The following is a 15358-nucleotide window of genomic DNA, read 5'->3' on the forward strand; positions in this document are numbered from 1 at the left end:
CAACTTTACAGGTGCCTGGGAAGCAGATAAAGGCTGTGTGTGCTCTAAGTGGGGCTGACTCCTCCCTTATCTCAAAGCAGTGGTCATTACTAGGGAAGAACAATTCCTCCTCCTCCTCCTTCAGTCCCAAGGGGGGCTAGCAGAGGCTAAGGAATGAGGTTAGCACAGGATGGGCTAGCAAGGAAGCAAACATGGCGCTCCCCGTCTCGCTATGGTGCGGACTCACTCCTGTCTAATTCTCTGTTCTCATTCCGCATCCAACAGCCGTACAACAGCGGTCATCCCGAGAGCTTCCTGTGTTGTTAAAGGAGACGGAGTGATGGAAGGGACCACACGGAAGAGCTGGTAATGTGTTTTTCTTCATCTCCCCCTGTCCATACCTTACTGGGTCTCAAAGAATCTTCTACTGAGGCCTGTGGTGCTGAATCCTGTGGTACCAAGATATCAGTATAGAATTTGGAACAGGCACAAGAAATTATTTACGTGGTAAAATAAAACTAATACAATCGATGAGGTTCATTCGCTATGATCAGAAATCATTCCTTCCACAGCCCATGAGACCTGAACTGGGGCATTGCCACCTTCTTCCAAACCCTTGAGTGAAACTCCAGGACTCCTCTAGAAACACTGGGGGTGTAGGAGGAAGGAGGTTAAAGTTTGCCAGTCATCTAGTTAATGCTAGATGTATCTATATTTTTAAAAAAAAATATTTGAATCTCTAACACAGTCAAAATCTTTTGATGTTATTTTAGAGTTGAATCATGTTTCCTCTGCGGAAGTTACCTCTCTAAACCCTGAGGAAGACATGGACACGGTAGCATATGCCTACAAATTCCACAGCCTGAGAACATGAAACACACACACAAACCTATAGTCAGGAACTGGGACTGTAGCTCATTGGCAGAGCACTTACCAAACATATATGAAACAACCCTCACACACACACACACACACACACACACACACACAGAGCAAGGAGAAGGAGACCCATCTGGGATTTTTTTTTTTTTTTTTGCTGTATAATGTGTACATTCTAGACCCATCTGTCTTCTCACTGCATGCTAAGCTGGCCCTCGCTACCCCAGTGTCCAAGGTAGAAGAAAGAAGAGCAGAAAAGCTCCCCTCTGACACTGTTGTGAATCCACTGAGCAGTTCCCTGGGTATGGGGTGTGTGTAGCACTGCCCTATAGTCAGCATCTTGCAGTCTCTTCGGAGGTGACAATATCAAAGTGTCCTTTCTAGCTGGCTGTTAACATCTCTTCACACTCTGAAATCCACCAGCGCACTGCTATACAAGAGCTATTGTGTGTGTGTGTGTGTGTGTGTGTGTGTGTGTGCGTGCGCACGCATGTGGGTGTAAATGTATATTACAAAAATAAATACATATATAAATATGTGTGTGTATAATAATATACAGAGCCTCCCAATTGTTTGCAGAGACAGCATGTCACACGACCAACAAGCTGGCATCCTTACCCACGCCTCATAAAGAACACAACTGAATAGTGACCAGCTGCACACACCCTTCGTTTACCCAACTGCCCCCATGTGGGGATCCATATCTCATCTCAGAATATGGAAGCCCCTGCCACCTATGACTCAAGATCTCTGCTGAAACCAAGAAGAATGATGTTGTCAGGTCATATGGGACTTGCGGCAAGCTGAAATCAGAGCAAGTGAAAAACCTGTTGCAATGTAACTAAGGCATGTGTGATGCTCAAAGTTATGATTATTATCAGAGGTACTAACAAACTCTGTGCCTGAAATATTTTCTCCCCGTAAAAGTAATATATAAGAAAGCCAAGCTTAAAAAAGAAGTAAATATGGTGCTAGAGAGATTGCTTAGAAGTCAATCGCAAGAGGTGTTCTTCTAGAGGTCCTGAGTTTAAGTCTCAGCAGCCACATGGTGGCTCACAGCCATCTAGAGTGGGATCTGATGCCCTCTTTTGGTGTACAGGTGTACATGCAGATAGAGCACTAGTAGACATAAAATAAATAAATCTTTTTTTAAAAAAACAGTAGATTTTAAGAATTCCAACTATAAGACCCAAATACGGTGAAGGTTGCTTGGCCTTCACCTTGGAACAACTCTAGACCCAAATTAGATCCTGCATAGGCTTCAATCTCCCACCAACACATTCTCCTTCCCTCTTCTGTCAGGTGTGTATCACTGAGTGCCCCTGGGAGTTCAAACTCACCCCCCACCCCACCTTCTGAAAGGTATCTACAAAGTGGGGGAGAAGACAGAGGGGCACTCACTGGAAGTGCCCCCACTAAGCCTTCCCTTTCCTTCACTGACCCTTGCTGGTTCCATGTGAAGACCCTAAGAATGGATGTTCACGGTTCCTCCTGCTGGGTCCCTAACCCTGGCTCACCATCCTCTTAGCATCTAGGATGCTCCACAGTTCTGCAACCGTAGTTCTGCTGCTTCACGCCTGCTTCCCACATGGAGATGTTTGCTGGCTGTTCTCACAACAGGCCTGGAGAGTGCCTGGATAGTGCCTGGATAGTGCCAGGCCGCAAAGTCAGGGAACTGAAGTTCTCTCTTCTTCATTGTTCCTCAAAGGCTGTAATGCAGATGTTTAGCTGGCACTAAGGAGTGTGGCTTTAGTGGGTTTTTTTTTTCTAGTTTTGTTATTGTTATTTGGATGGTGATGGTCTTTTTATTGTTTTTATTGAGCCTTGTTATTATTTTGAGACAGGATCTCACTATGTGGGGGTTTTTATGCTTTTGTTAGTGTCCTTATTTGGTTGGTGGTGGTCTCATTACTATTTTGAGACAGGGTCTCACTATCACCCAGCATAGCCTGGAATGCACAGTAATCCTCCTACTACAAGTGTGAGCCACCAGACCAGCTTGTAATGGGTAAATAGCACTCTGCTCTCTGTGTTTTGTCTTTCTCTTAAACTGTGTGTGAAATGAATTCCATCTTTTACATTGTTTTGTGGACATCTGTGCCTCTCTGGACAGCACAGGAAGGCACTCTTAGATGCCATTCCTACTGGGCTACCTGTCTAGGTTGACTTGCAGCGGAATAAACGCTTGAGCAGAACCTGTCTCCTCAGAGCTGTCCTCATTAACCTGTGAGGTGACACTGGCTGTCACAGCTCACAGCCGCATACATACGCAAGAGACAGTGTAACCGTATTTCCCGGGGATGGAACGCCTGATGTCTCCTTGTCTTGGATCCGCTTTCCTTTATATGTGGCTAAACCCGATTAAGAGCAAAAAGGAGACTCCTGGCCTTTCCACAGTAAAGACCTTCTCCTTCCATCATCCATTTAGCCTCGTTTCCCCAGGAATGTGGTACCACCTCTTCAAAACGGTGTGTGGGAGTGGCCCTGCTGGATTAACAGACATGTTTGCATGAACAGACAACAGCGGATAAAGTTTATAGCAGCAGCCAGGTGTCGTGGCACAGGCCTTGATTCCCAGTCATTGGGAGGCAGAGGCAGGGGCATCTCTATGAGTTCAAGGCCAGCCTTGTCTACATAGCAAGTTCCAGGACAACCAGAGCTAGACGGGGAGACCCTGTCTGAACCTTCCCCAAAGGTGTAGCAGCCAACTTAACTTAGGTTTGAAACAATAAGAACTTATAAAGTTGTTATTTTGACCTCTTAATATTATATTTATATGATTTGTGAATATTAGAATGATTAGCATTTGTTTCACTTCAGAGTTATCATAAAGGTTATAATTCATTTTTAGATGTTTATTTATTGGGCATGAGTGTTTTGCCTGCTGTGTCTATGCACCATGTATATGTCCGCTGTCCATGGAGGTCAGGAGAGAACATCGGATCCTCCGAAACTGAAGTCACACATGGACGTGAGTGACCACAGAGGTGCTGGAAACTGAACCTGGCTCCCATACAAGAGCAACTAGTGCTCTTATCCACTGAGCCACCCCTCCAGCCCCATCAGGAAAAAAAAAAGAATCTGGTAAATTAATTGAAGGCTACCTTAGCTATTAGCAAAATACTCAGGGAATCTAAACAACTGTTTCTGTATCATCAGTGGGCACTGAGTCTTCCGTGCGCTGCCCCCAGCCCTGCCAGCAGACCACACGTGAGAAAGAACCAGCATCTGCACGCTGGCCCCAGGACACCCTCATCTTGGACAGAAGCAGACAAAAGTCGATCTTCACTTCGAAAGTATGTAAAGATTGGTCAAAGCTGGCTCAGCGTGAGTCCCTAGCAAGAAATTAGACCAGAATTTCAAAATCATCTCCCCTTGCATGGGGCACAGTTTATAGGATGGAGAAAAAAACGTCATGAGATTGTATTTGAAGAAAGGAAGGTCCCCTAGCTATGCCAGATTAAATTTGGCATACTAGAAAAGCTTCAGATTATAAACACCATATAAGTGCAGAGGGAAAAAACTGTGAAAAAGCTGGTATTTTGAGAGTTTATATGTCACCTTCTGTGATTCCAATGTGCGCAGCATATCTGATATGTGGATGTGTAACTGTACATGCATGTTTTATGCACCCATCGAAACACTAGATTCGGAAAGACAGCAAGGGAGGGTATCACAAGCCTTGCTCACCCACACATTCTTCCTTCTGCAGCCCTAATAGCGTCATGGGAGGTATAGCCATAGGAAGACATTGATGGGGGTGTTCTGAGACATGATGAGACACAGCAACACATTTGCGGTTTTTCCTGAGGAGATGTAACATGGGATCTGAGGGCTCTCTGCAGAGATGTTCAGGAACTTGTAGATGTTGTCTGTTTGGGGAGCCTAGCAGGACAGCATCGATGGGTGGATCACATCATACTGTGGGAGACAGCAGCAGCAGCAGCGGCAGCGGCAGCTTCCCCTTAAGCAGCCGCACAGACAAAACACAGACATGGGGAAGGCTGATGTGTAGTAACCAGAACAGACAGGGCTATAAGCATATGCGTGACAAGATTTGACACTCCTGGGATACAATTAAGAGCTTTATTGAGAGGTTCCACTGGACTCATCTCATGCAGGAGGGTGACAGTTTGCGATTCAAGTCATTCCTGCTCAGGAGTGCTTAATAATTTGTACTGCCACCAAAACAGATAAACCTACAAGCATTTTATGAGAAGCCTGGAACGTGTCCTAAAATAAAACAGGAACGTGTAGGGAAAGTACTGAAGAAGAGTGTCTTCAGAAGAATGAGCAGGCTTTTCCTAGCTGCAGCACACCCTCATTGTCCGTCCACAGGGAAGAACAGGTCGGATTCCAGTCCTTTGAAGGACGGAGCCATACTTGGCCGCAGTGATCACCAGCTTAGAGGCAATTCCTCCTTTCATGTTCACGCTAATTGCTCACAACACAGAGGTAGGCAATATCGTTTATGATTGCCAATTTACATCTCATTAGGATAGGTTGAAGAATCTGTAAACAACGATGCTTGCTTCGGCTAGGTGCTTTGGGAAAATTCTACATAGTTTCCTTAGCTGAAAAACTAGGCTGGTTTTTATCTAGCTCACAGGGACGGTTCTAAAACTAGATAACACTTGGCATGGAAATCACAGTGGCTGGCAGGCTGCTGGAACTCGTTCATTTATTCCCCTTTTCTCGCGATGGCTAAACTCTAGACAGACTGTAAGAAGCCAGTCACAGCCACGGCCCATGATCAGCACACGATTGCAGGTTCATGACACCGGCGTCAGAAGTTGCTAATGTGGCATATTAGAATTTGCTTCACTGTTCTGTCTTCTAATCAGGAGTATATTCTCCATGATGCTTTGGACTCAAATCATGGGCAATTTTTGCCTTTTAGAATTAGAAGTAGTTGATGGTAATCTGCATGAAGCTATAGTTAGCACCTTGGAAACATAATTGAAATCAGGAATCTTTGTCACAAAAAGACACTAAATGGGAAAGTAGAAATTGAAGCATTTCTTCCAAATAAATCAGGGCTTTTAAGCTAAATGGGACTCACTTCTACTAAGCCAGAACAGGAACTGGGGAGATGGCTTCGTTAGTAAGGAGCTGCTGGGTGAACATGAAGACCCAAATTCAGATTCCCGAAAAGAAGGGTGCTATGGCACATGCCTGGAATTCCAGCACTGTAGGGGCAGAGACAGGAGGATGCCTGAAAGTCTCTTCCCGCTTGTAGCCAATCAGTGTGTTTCAAGTGCATAAAGAGGCCACTTCTTAAAAAATAAAGTAAAAACTGACTTTGGAAGGAACCTGATGTCAATCTCTGGCCTCCACATGTATATGAACACTCATAAATGTGTACCCCCCCCACACACACGTACACACACACACACACACACACACACACAGTTACCAATACAATGATGATTGATGACAATAATAGTAAAATATTATCAATACCAATTTTACTACTATTAATAAAAAAAGCACCTGTCTCATAGGGTTAGTGTGAAGAGTAGGTGAATCAGTGCGTGAAGCACCTTGCTGTAACAACAAGCAAACAAACAGATAATGCTAGCTTTATCATTTCCAGGAAGAAACAAACGTAACTCCGGAGTTCATTCCCATTTATACCCTGGTCAGGGGCGAGCTAACAGTTACTACATCAGTTCAGCTGCCCAAGTCCTAGCAGGCTTCTCTCTTGTATGGAAAAGTCTGGTGGCAGATCAGAGAGTGAACTGCTTGTGCCTAGACTGCTATATTCTTTTCTTTTCTCACTTAGACGTTTTTGAACATGGGTATGGTGGCACCTATCTCTAATCCTAGCCTTCGGAAGGCAGAGGCTAACAGATGAGTTCAAGACTAGCCTCATCTACATAGCAGCTTCCAGGCCAACAAAGGCTACGCAGTAAGACCCTGTCTTGAAAATAAAACCAATTAATTATATGAAGCAACTGTTTGAGGCCTCTGTGTGGTCTACAGAGAGTACAGGATACCTAGGACTATAGAGAGACCCAGTCTCAAAAACCAGAAGAGAAGCTTGGAATGAGGGAATAGTGGATGCTGAATTGTCCAGCCCTAGTCTCTGTCACTGCTGCCCTTTCTGTGTTAATATAAGCCAACGGACTGCCCCTTAATAACGTCAAATGCAGTTAAAACGACTTGAAACCTGCAGGGTTTTGACTAGTGTGAATTTGGATTTAGAACATAGATCTTTTCAAGTCAAGACCCTGGGATGTGGAGGAGCTGAGTGAAGATGAAATAGAGAAATGTGAATCCATCATCTTCTTCTCTTGATGTATAGTATACCTGATACCACTGTCGTGGCTTAGATAACACTGAGAAATCATGTCTAGGCAGGCACTGCAATCCACATCTGCAATCCTAGGACTCAAAAGACTGAGACAGGAGGATGGCCATGAGTTTAAGGCCAACCTAAAATACATGAGTTTGAGATCAGCCTGAACTAAAGAGTGAGACTGTCTTACTTAGGGTTACTATCACTGTGATAAAACACCATGACCAAAGCAAGTTGAGGAGGAAATAGTCCACCACTGAAGGAAGTCAGAACAGGAACCCAAACAGGGCAGGAACCTAGAGGCAGGAGCTGATGCAGACGCCATGGATGGTTGCTGCTTGGGGCTTGTTCCCCATGGCTTGTTCAGTCTGCTTTCTTATAGAACCCAAAACCTCCAGAGCAGTTATGGCCCCATGCACAATGGGCGGGACCTTCCCACATGGATCACTGATTAAGAAAATACTCTGTAGTTTCATCTGCAGACCAATCTTATGGAGGAATTTTCTCAACTGGGGTTCCCTCTTCTCAGATGACTCCAGCCTGTGTCATGTTGACATAAAATTACTAGCACATAGACCTTGTATTTAAATAGATAGATAGATAGATAGATAGATAGATAGATAGATAGATAGATAGATAGATAGATAGATATTTAACCTAGGACTTTAGACTGTAGCCTTATTGCAAAACTGTGGCATGTGTATAAGATGAAGTCATAAGGGATTAAAATGGATTCCAATTCGAGTGCCCAGTATCCTTATTAAAAGTGAAGGAACACGCGAGAAGACCATGTGACCGGGTAGGATTAGCTCTGAGTGAGGCAGCTACAAGGAACACTGAGTGTTGCTGGGTCACCAACAACTACGAAGAGGCGACGAGTCTTCAGAGGCATCACCAACAGCATGGTCCTGCCAGCAAGGTCATTTCAGATTCTAGCCACCGGAAATGTAACAAAATAAATGTGGGTTGTTTTAAATGACACGGTATCTGGTCCTTCACCAGAGCATTCCCACAAAATGAAGCCCTGCAGTAACAGGGCAGTGGCTTCAGCTGGCCCTTGTTAGTGGTGTTTTAGAAATGATAAAATAAAACAAGCTCCTCCTTCCTATAGACTGAAGGAAAATTCTGGAGAAAAGCCTCCTCATGGGAAGGAGACAACGTCCCCATCACACAAGCAAGAGGCAGATGGCTCTGACACGCATTCGGTATGGGAAATCTCATCCCAGCGAAAGAGCGGACCGACAATAATGAGAATATTTAGAAAAGGACAGAATATAGCGCAGATTTTTAAGTTGACATATAACATAAATAGTTTCAATTCAAAACTTTAATAAATTGCTAATACTATTGATTAATTGCCCAAAACAGTGCTATGATATTTATCTGGCATATTTAGGCTGCACATTCTTTGAGGAATCTTTATATACTAATGATTTTGATATTGTATCTAAAGAAGATAGAAAAACATAATCTAGCTTTAAGACAGCTAAAAGTTAAATAAGAACTTAAAAACAGTTGATTGCAATCAGTTTTTATTTGAAATCTAGGAGTTTTCCTTTTATTTTCAGCTATCATCATTCAGTGGCATTGCTTCAACTTTCTCTAAATTCTTTTTGAGAAGATTTGATGTTGACTGGAACTCAGCCCACAGAGAATTCCAGCTCTCTGATTTAGCTGAATATGCTAGCCAGCTCGCCCACCCACTCCGCACACACATGCACACAAACAGTACCTAGTTTTCTCTTTGGGTCAAAGTAAAGATCCAGATAGTAGATTGGCCCCACAATGGCTCTTGTTGGTGGCCAGGCAAGGATAGAATAGAGCCAGTGGCTCACTCTCACCATGGCCTCCACCCAGACACACCACTAGGCCCTAGACAGACTGACCTCTACGCCAAGATGGCTACCTGTGCAACAAACTCAAAAGTGCAACTGAGGAGCATTTGAAGCCAAGCCTCTAAATGGGTTGTGTGTATGTGTGCATGCGTGCATGCATGTGTGTGCACACAAGTGTGCGTGTGCGTGTATTGTGTGTGTGTAAGAGAGAGAGCGAGACTGGCTAGCTGTACATCCATCTATTCATCTTTCCACAAAGCCTGGCCCATTTTGCCAGGACTAGCGATTATGGAGAATTGGGCAATCAGGAGCTAAGCCAACAGCAAAGCTGAACCTGAATTCTCTGTTCATACGGAGGAAGTTATTTATCACGGGGATGATTTGTTTGTTTGTTTAGTTCCAAGCAACAGAAAGCAGGAAATCTCTACCCAAGCTGCTACAGAAATAATTTTGCTGATGGTAGCAAAAGGTTACCCAGAAGTTTCCAAGCACCTCAGCTCATCTCATGTTTCTCTGTTAATTTGTTTGTTTATTTAGATTTTTTATTTTATGTGTATCAGTATTTTGTCAGCATTGTGTGTATGTATATCATGATCAAGCCTTGTGCCAAAAGATTCTAGAAGAGGGTGTCAAACGCCCTGGAACTGCAGCTCCAGACAGCTGCAAGGCACCATGTGGGTGCCGGGAGTTGAACCCAATTCCTGGGGAATAGCAGCCAATGCTCACAACTCCTGAGCCATCTTTCCAGCCCATCTCTGTAATTCTCTTGGCATTTTCCTTGCCTGAGAGCTGCTTTCCTTCTCAGACTTCCTTTCCCCTTAATCACAAAGTAGCTGCCAGGAGTGACAGATATTAAATGTATCCTTTTGATGTTCAGGAAAAATGAAGATTATGAAAACATTCTCCAAGCACCAAACAAGATCTCGGAGCTTCAAGCAAAAGTCAGTCTTATAGATAAGAATATCTGGCAGCCTTCCACCTTAGCTGAACGGCCTTAACTAAACAAATAAAATGCTATAAATTGTTTTGAGTTGTCCCTGGAGCTGGACATGGTCAGACCCAGTGGAAACATTTAGAATGGCTACTGGGTAGTGGGCAAGACATCTGTAATAATTATGGTAACTTTCCTCATCTATTGACCCCATAAAACTGTAAGAGCCCAGGATCAAGCCACTGCTGACTAAAGGCTTGAATCTACTTAGTGGTTTCCTGAATAAGTGATCCAATAAAAGAATGATCAATTCCCCTCCAAGCACACCCATCACCACTGGCTCGTTCACCTTGGAGCACATGAGAATGGCGATGAGCTCTGCCCAGCATCTCATTGTTCAGCCCCACATTGCAGGGATTTAATTTTATCTATTATTTCCTGTGTCTTTCGTTTGATTTCAACACATTACTGATTATTTTTAGGGCTGCCATTAACACAGACTTCAATTGCTGTCCTGTTTTCTCCCTAGGCAGTGAAGCAGTTGCCATGGAAACAGAATCCAGGGCCTCTGTCTGGAGCCTCACATCAATGCAACTTGATGAGAGGAAGGAAGGCGCGCTCCATCCTACCTGTATTTTATGTCTCAAGGTCTATTAACCAAAAAAGATGCAAGTCATGCGGTGGGGGGGGCAGGCATATCTGATGATGCATAGGGGTGACACCTTGTCCAAGAAGATGCATCAACGCTCTCTTCTGGAATTAATGCTTCGGTTTGAGATTCAGAACGATTTTTAATGCTTGAATTAACTAAAGATGCAAAGTCACGAGGTGGAGGCCACTGAATAATTGGAGGAAGGTGACTTTTAACTGGTGTTTCTTAACACCAGAGTAGAAGCCGTCCTAAGAGAGCCAGGCCTTTTGTTCCGGGTTAGTCTTTCCCCACAGCTCTACCCTCCGAAACACTGGGATCCGATAGCTCCTCCGGAGAGACTATCCAGAAAGGGGAGGGAGTTCTAAGCAATGTGGAGGAGGCAGCTCCCACCAGTTCAAGGACGCTCTGGAACGGTAACAACTCTCTGGCTGGAGCTGCACACCCTTAGCACCTGCTGAGAGGGCACTGCTGTGTGGCGAGCTATGGGGACACTGGCAGCAGCTACGCATTCGAAGAACTGACCCAGCACCAAATGCTGATTGGTCTTATTGGCAACAATGCGGAACCTATTCATAGGAGGTCTCACTACAGACCCAGCCCCGATTCTAAGCTAAAATCTGTTATCCTGGACAGTTCAGTTTGCCCTCGTTAGCATAGAAGACATATCTGTATGACAACCATAACGAGAAAAGCTCCTCAAGTCACCAGGAAAGGGGTATTGAATCCTTGAAACAGGGCAGGGGGCACAGAGCTAACAATTGAGGCAAAGCCAGGCCCATGTAGGGCTGGAACGGGGCCAGTAAACAATACAGGAGGGACGTGCAGTGAGCTGCAGAAGACCGTCAGGCTCCCACTGACTGGCTTTTCTGTCAGTATATTTCTCTTAGTGCAATATTTTAGACCAAGCAAGCCAAGTAACTTTTATATTGCTTCTTTAAATTATTATCTGCTTATTTGGTTTGCAACCCTGGCCTTATCAAAGGGGAGAGAGAAAGAATTCCAGTTATTGTGGTTTATGTCCATAATCCCAGCACTTTGGAGGCTGAGGATTGGTGTGATTTTTAAAATCAGCTGTGCTGAGATTTTTGTTTGTACTTAAACAAATAAAGTTAGCCTGAAGATCAGAGCGTCGAGCTAAATAAACCACTAGTTAGCCATAGAGGCCAAGTGGTGGTAGCACACACCTTTGATCCCAGTACTCGGGAGATAAAGGCAGGCAGATCTCTGTGGGTTCAAGGCCAACCTGGGCTACTTGAGATTCAAATCTGTCTAAAAGAGAAACAGAGCCAAGTGGTAGCTCACACTTTAATCCCAACTCTAGGGAGGTGGAGACAGGAAGGGATTTGCCTGGGCAGAGAGAAGAATATTAGGCTGTTGGAGACAGGAGCTCAGGATTCAGTCTGAGGATTCATAGAGACAGGTTCTTGTCCACTTTGGTTTGAGCCTTCAGAGAGGTAAGAACTGTCTGACTGGCTGCTCTGCTTCTCTGATCATTCAGCTTTCACCCCAAATATCTGACTCTATGTTTTCATTTCATAAGACTAATTAGGATTGTGGTATAGTCAGCCTAGACTATGTAGTGAGTTCTAGGCCAACTAAACTGTCTCAAAATGCTCCCCACTACCCCGCTCCACCCCGTCAACCTCTCTGTGTCCTAGCCACGTCCGTCAACTCTCAAGTCATCCTTTACTAGGAGAAAATCAGTCACTGTTACTAAACTGAGTCATCTCCGCATCTCACCAAGTTTGGAAACAGTGTTTCTGTCCAAACAAGCACAGACTTCCTAACATAGAATACGGCTACAAAGCCAGACCACAGAGAAAATTTCTCGGACTCAGGGACACTCAAGGCTGTCAGGGTTGCCTACAGAGAGCCCTTGTTGGCGCTATTTGCTAGAGTTACTCACCCTAGGCCCACGTCCAAGTGGTTAGGAGCTCATATCAGTCTTCCTTATTGTAATTTGAAGAAAAAAAAAAAGTCTAAACTGCTCATCCTCTTTCAGGCTTCTACTTGCTGCGTACTTCCTTTGCCATCCCTCCCCAGCCCCAGGGCCTTCCCCAGGCCTTCCCTTCTCTTCTGTATTCTTGATATTATAATCCTCTGCCTTGCCCTAGAAGAACCACACTAAAATTCCTTTGGGGCACATCATTGAAAATAACATCACAGTGCTGGGTGGTGGTGGCACACGCCTTTAAGCCCAGCACTCTGGAGTCAGGGGAGGTTGGATCTCCATGAGTTGGAGGCTAGGCTGGTCTACGAGAGCAAGTTTCAAAACAGGCTCCAAAGCTACACAGAGAAAACCTGTCTTGAAAAACTCCCAAAAAAGGAAGGAAGGAAAAGAAAGAGAGAGAGAGAGAGAAAGAAAGAAAGAAAGAAAGAAAGAAAGAAAGAAAGAAAGAAAGAAAATAGCACCACAGTAAGGCTCATGGAGGCACAGACAGGAGGGTCATGATGAATTAAAAGCCTTCCAGAATACACAGCAACACTGTATCTTGAAAAATTAATCTTAAAAACAAACTAAAACAGGCCAGGTGTAGTGGTGCACACCTTTAATCTCTTTAAGTGCTCAGGAGGCAAAGGGAGGAGGATCTCTTGTGATTTTGAGGTTAACCTGATCTACAAAGCAAGTTCCAGGACAGCTATAACAGAGAGAAACAAAAATTAAAAAAGAAAGAAAGAAAGAAAGAAAGAAAGAAAGAAAGAAAGAAAGAAAGAAAGAAAGAAAGAAAATATAGAAAAAGGCAATAGTGAACGCTGGAAAGTAACCCTGTGCCTGGAAAATAATTCAGACCAACAGGATAAGAGCTTGTCTCGGGGAGGTCACTGTCGAATTGGTAAACACAAGGTCATATTGACGTGCATAGCTCGAAAGTCAGCTGGAAAAGATGAGGAGGTCAGGCCAAATGTAAAGAGCTTAGTCTAAATCATTCCTTCAACATGTGCATGATATTTCAGAGAGCTGGCACTGTGCCAAGCATGAATCCACTAGTAATTCCCTCACTCCTGCACCACACCACAGGTCAAGTCCACAGAAGACGGAGTCAATGCCCAGGTCGTGTTAATGACTTGGGCAAAGTCCCATGCTGTGGCCATTAGCTGAGAAGGTAGAGAAATTGTCAGGTTCTCTCTCTCTCTCTCTCTCTCTCTCTCTCTCTCTCTCTCTCTCTCTCTGTTTACACAGAAGTGGACAAGTTTAGGAGCAGTGTTAGGAGCCTAACTTTAGACTTTTTAAAGTCTGGAGACTAGAAATTACCCACCATGGCAGGCTCACCCCTGCTCTTAGTATTAGTTCATAGAGACACCAACCACACAGGGATGATACCGGGCTGGCATTTAGGACATTATAACTTAGTCCTCCACCAGAACTAGTGAAAGACCCCCGGTGTGGGGAGACTCTCACTCAAGTCTCGGGATAACATGACACCCCCCCCCCCAGTAACTCACGAGAGACCATCCTTGCTGCAATCACATGGGGTTTATTGTCAGGAGCCAGTGCACTGGGGTCGAGACTCATAACCCATGCAGGGGAGGAGTTCGATCCCAAGTCACTGGGAGAGGGGGTTTTTAAGGGAAGAAACCACAACCCAGTAATCCGAAGGGGGTAGGGAAGGTGTCATAGATAATTCCGAAAATACCAGTGATGATCACAAGGGGCAACTCCCTGTTTCAAGATTATTCTCAAGATTATAATCAGCTAGTTCCTGAAACAGAGTATTCCAAAAATACCAATGATAATCACAAGGGGGCAACTCCCTGTTTCTCAAGATTATTCTCAAGATTACAATCTGACTTTATCTTCAGCTAGTTCCTGAAACAGAGTCACTGAGCCAGCTAATCCTAGATTTCTGATTCTTCCCTCCCTGCTTAGATTTTTGGCTCTATTTTTTCCTGCTAGGGGGATCTGGATTTATCCAGGTCTTTCACTAGGATTACATGAAAAGAAAAAAATGTGCCACTTGCTAAGTCTTTTCCGATTTCTGTGGTGTAAATACCATTACCAATTTCAAAGCACCAATGTGCATTTGTTCGGTGTGGGGATTGCTACACTCCCCGCCCTGTACAGTACTGCTGACTCGGGCATTTAGAATGACTGCAAAGTGCCAGGAAATACCCAGCAATGGAAACTCAAGGCTGCCAAGTGGGAAGGAGAATTTATGGCTGTCGATGTGGCCAAAGTAGTTATGAAAATAATTTAGGCTTGGGTTGGAGATTGCATTACAGATGATAAACAGATTAAATCGAAGGATGTGAGCTAACAGGAGCTGTCTAGCTGCAGATTCTAGGCGCTGGCAGAGGTGGAGCTGGACAGAACTGTGTCATACTCCTCAAGAATTCAAAGACAGGCCCCAGAAGTAGGTGGAGGAAGATGTCCAGCCCATGATGAGAAGAAGCACCGGATGTCTCCAGCGTGAGGCAGCGGCAGGCTCCACACACTGCCTTTGTTAGATGAATTCTCTGAAAGCTACCAGCTGCAGAGTCTCTGAGAGGCGATTAAAATAACTGTCTCAGACAAAAGCTGCCCAGTGCCAGGTGTGGGACCCTCCCCTTCCTAGTGTTGGCCAGGAAGGCTCCAGGCTTACTAAAAACAACACAGACTCTTGCCATTGTTCTTGGTTGGTCCCCAGAACTCGATGTACAATCCTATTACTGAAGACACCACATTGGTGAAACACAATGGTACTAACCTACATGCTTCCTCCCTGTTGACTGGCTTTCCCAATACAGACAGATGCCATGGGGGTTTCTGGGGAAGAAAAATCATCAACAGTCTTATACTGCTG

General features: G+C 44.5%; 1 long non-coding RNA gene across 1 annotated transcript; it reads left to right on the forward strand.

Moving 5' to 3' along the window:
* Positions 1-260: 260 nt before the first annotated feature.
* On the forward strand, positions 261-3053 carry LOC148118774 (uncharacterized). The gene is made up of 2 exons (XR_015735721.1): positions 261-345; positions 1438-3053. It is a non-coding gene; the product is annotated as an uncharacterized LOC148118774 (long non-coding RNA).
* Positions 3054-15358: the final 12305 nt, after the last annotated feature.

This window comes from Myodes glareolus, chromosome 20 (genome assembly GCF_982192425.1).
Source record: "Myodes glareolus chromosome 20, mMyoGla1.1, whole genome shotgun sequence".
Taxonomy (NCBI): domain Eukaryota; kingdom Metazoa; phylum Chordata; class Mammalia; order Rodentia; family Cricetidae; genus Myodes; species Myodes glareolus.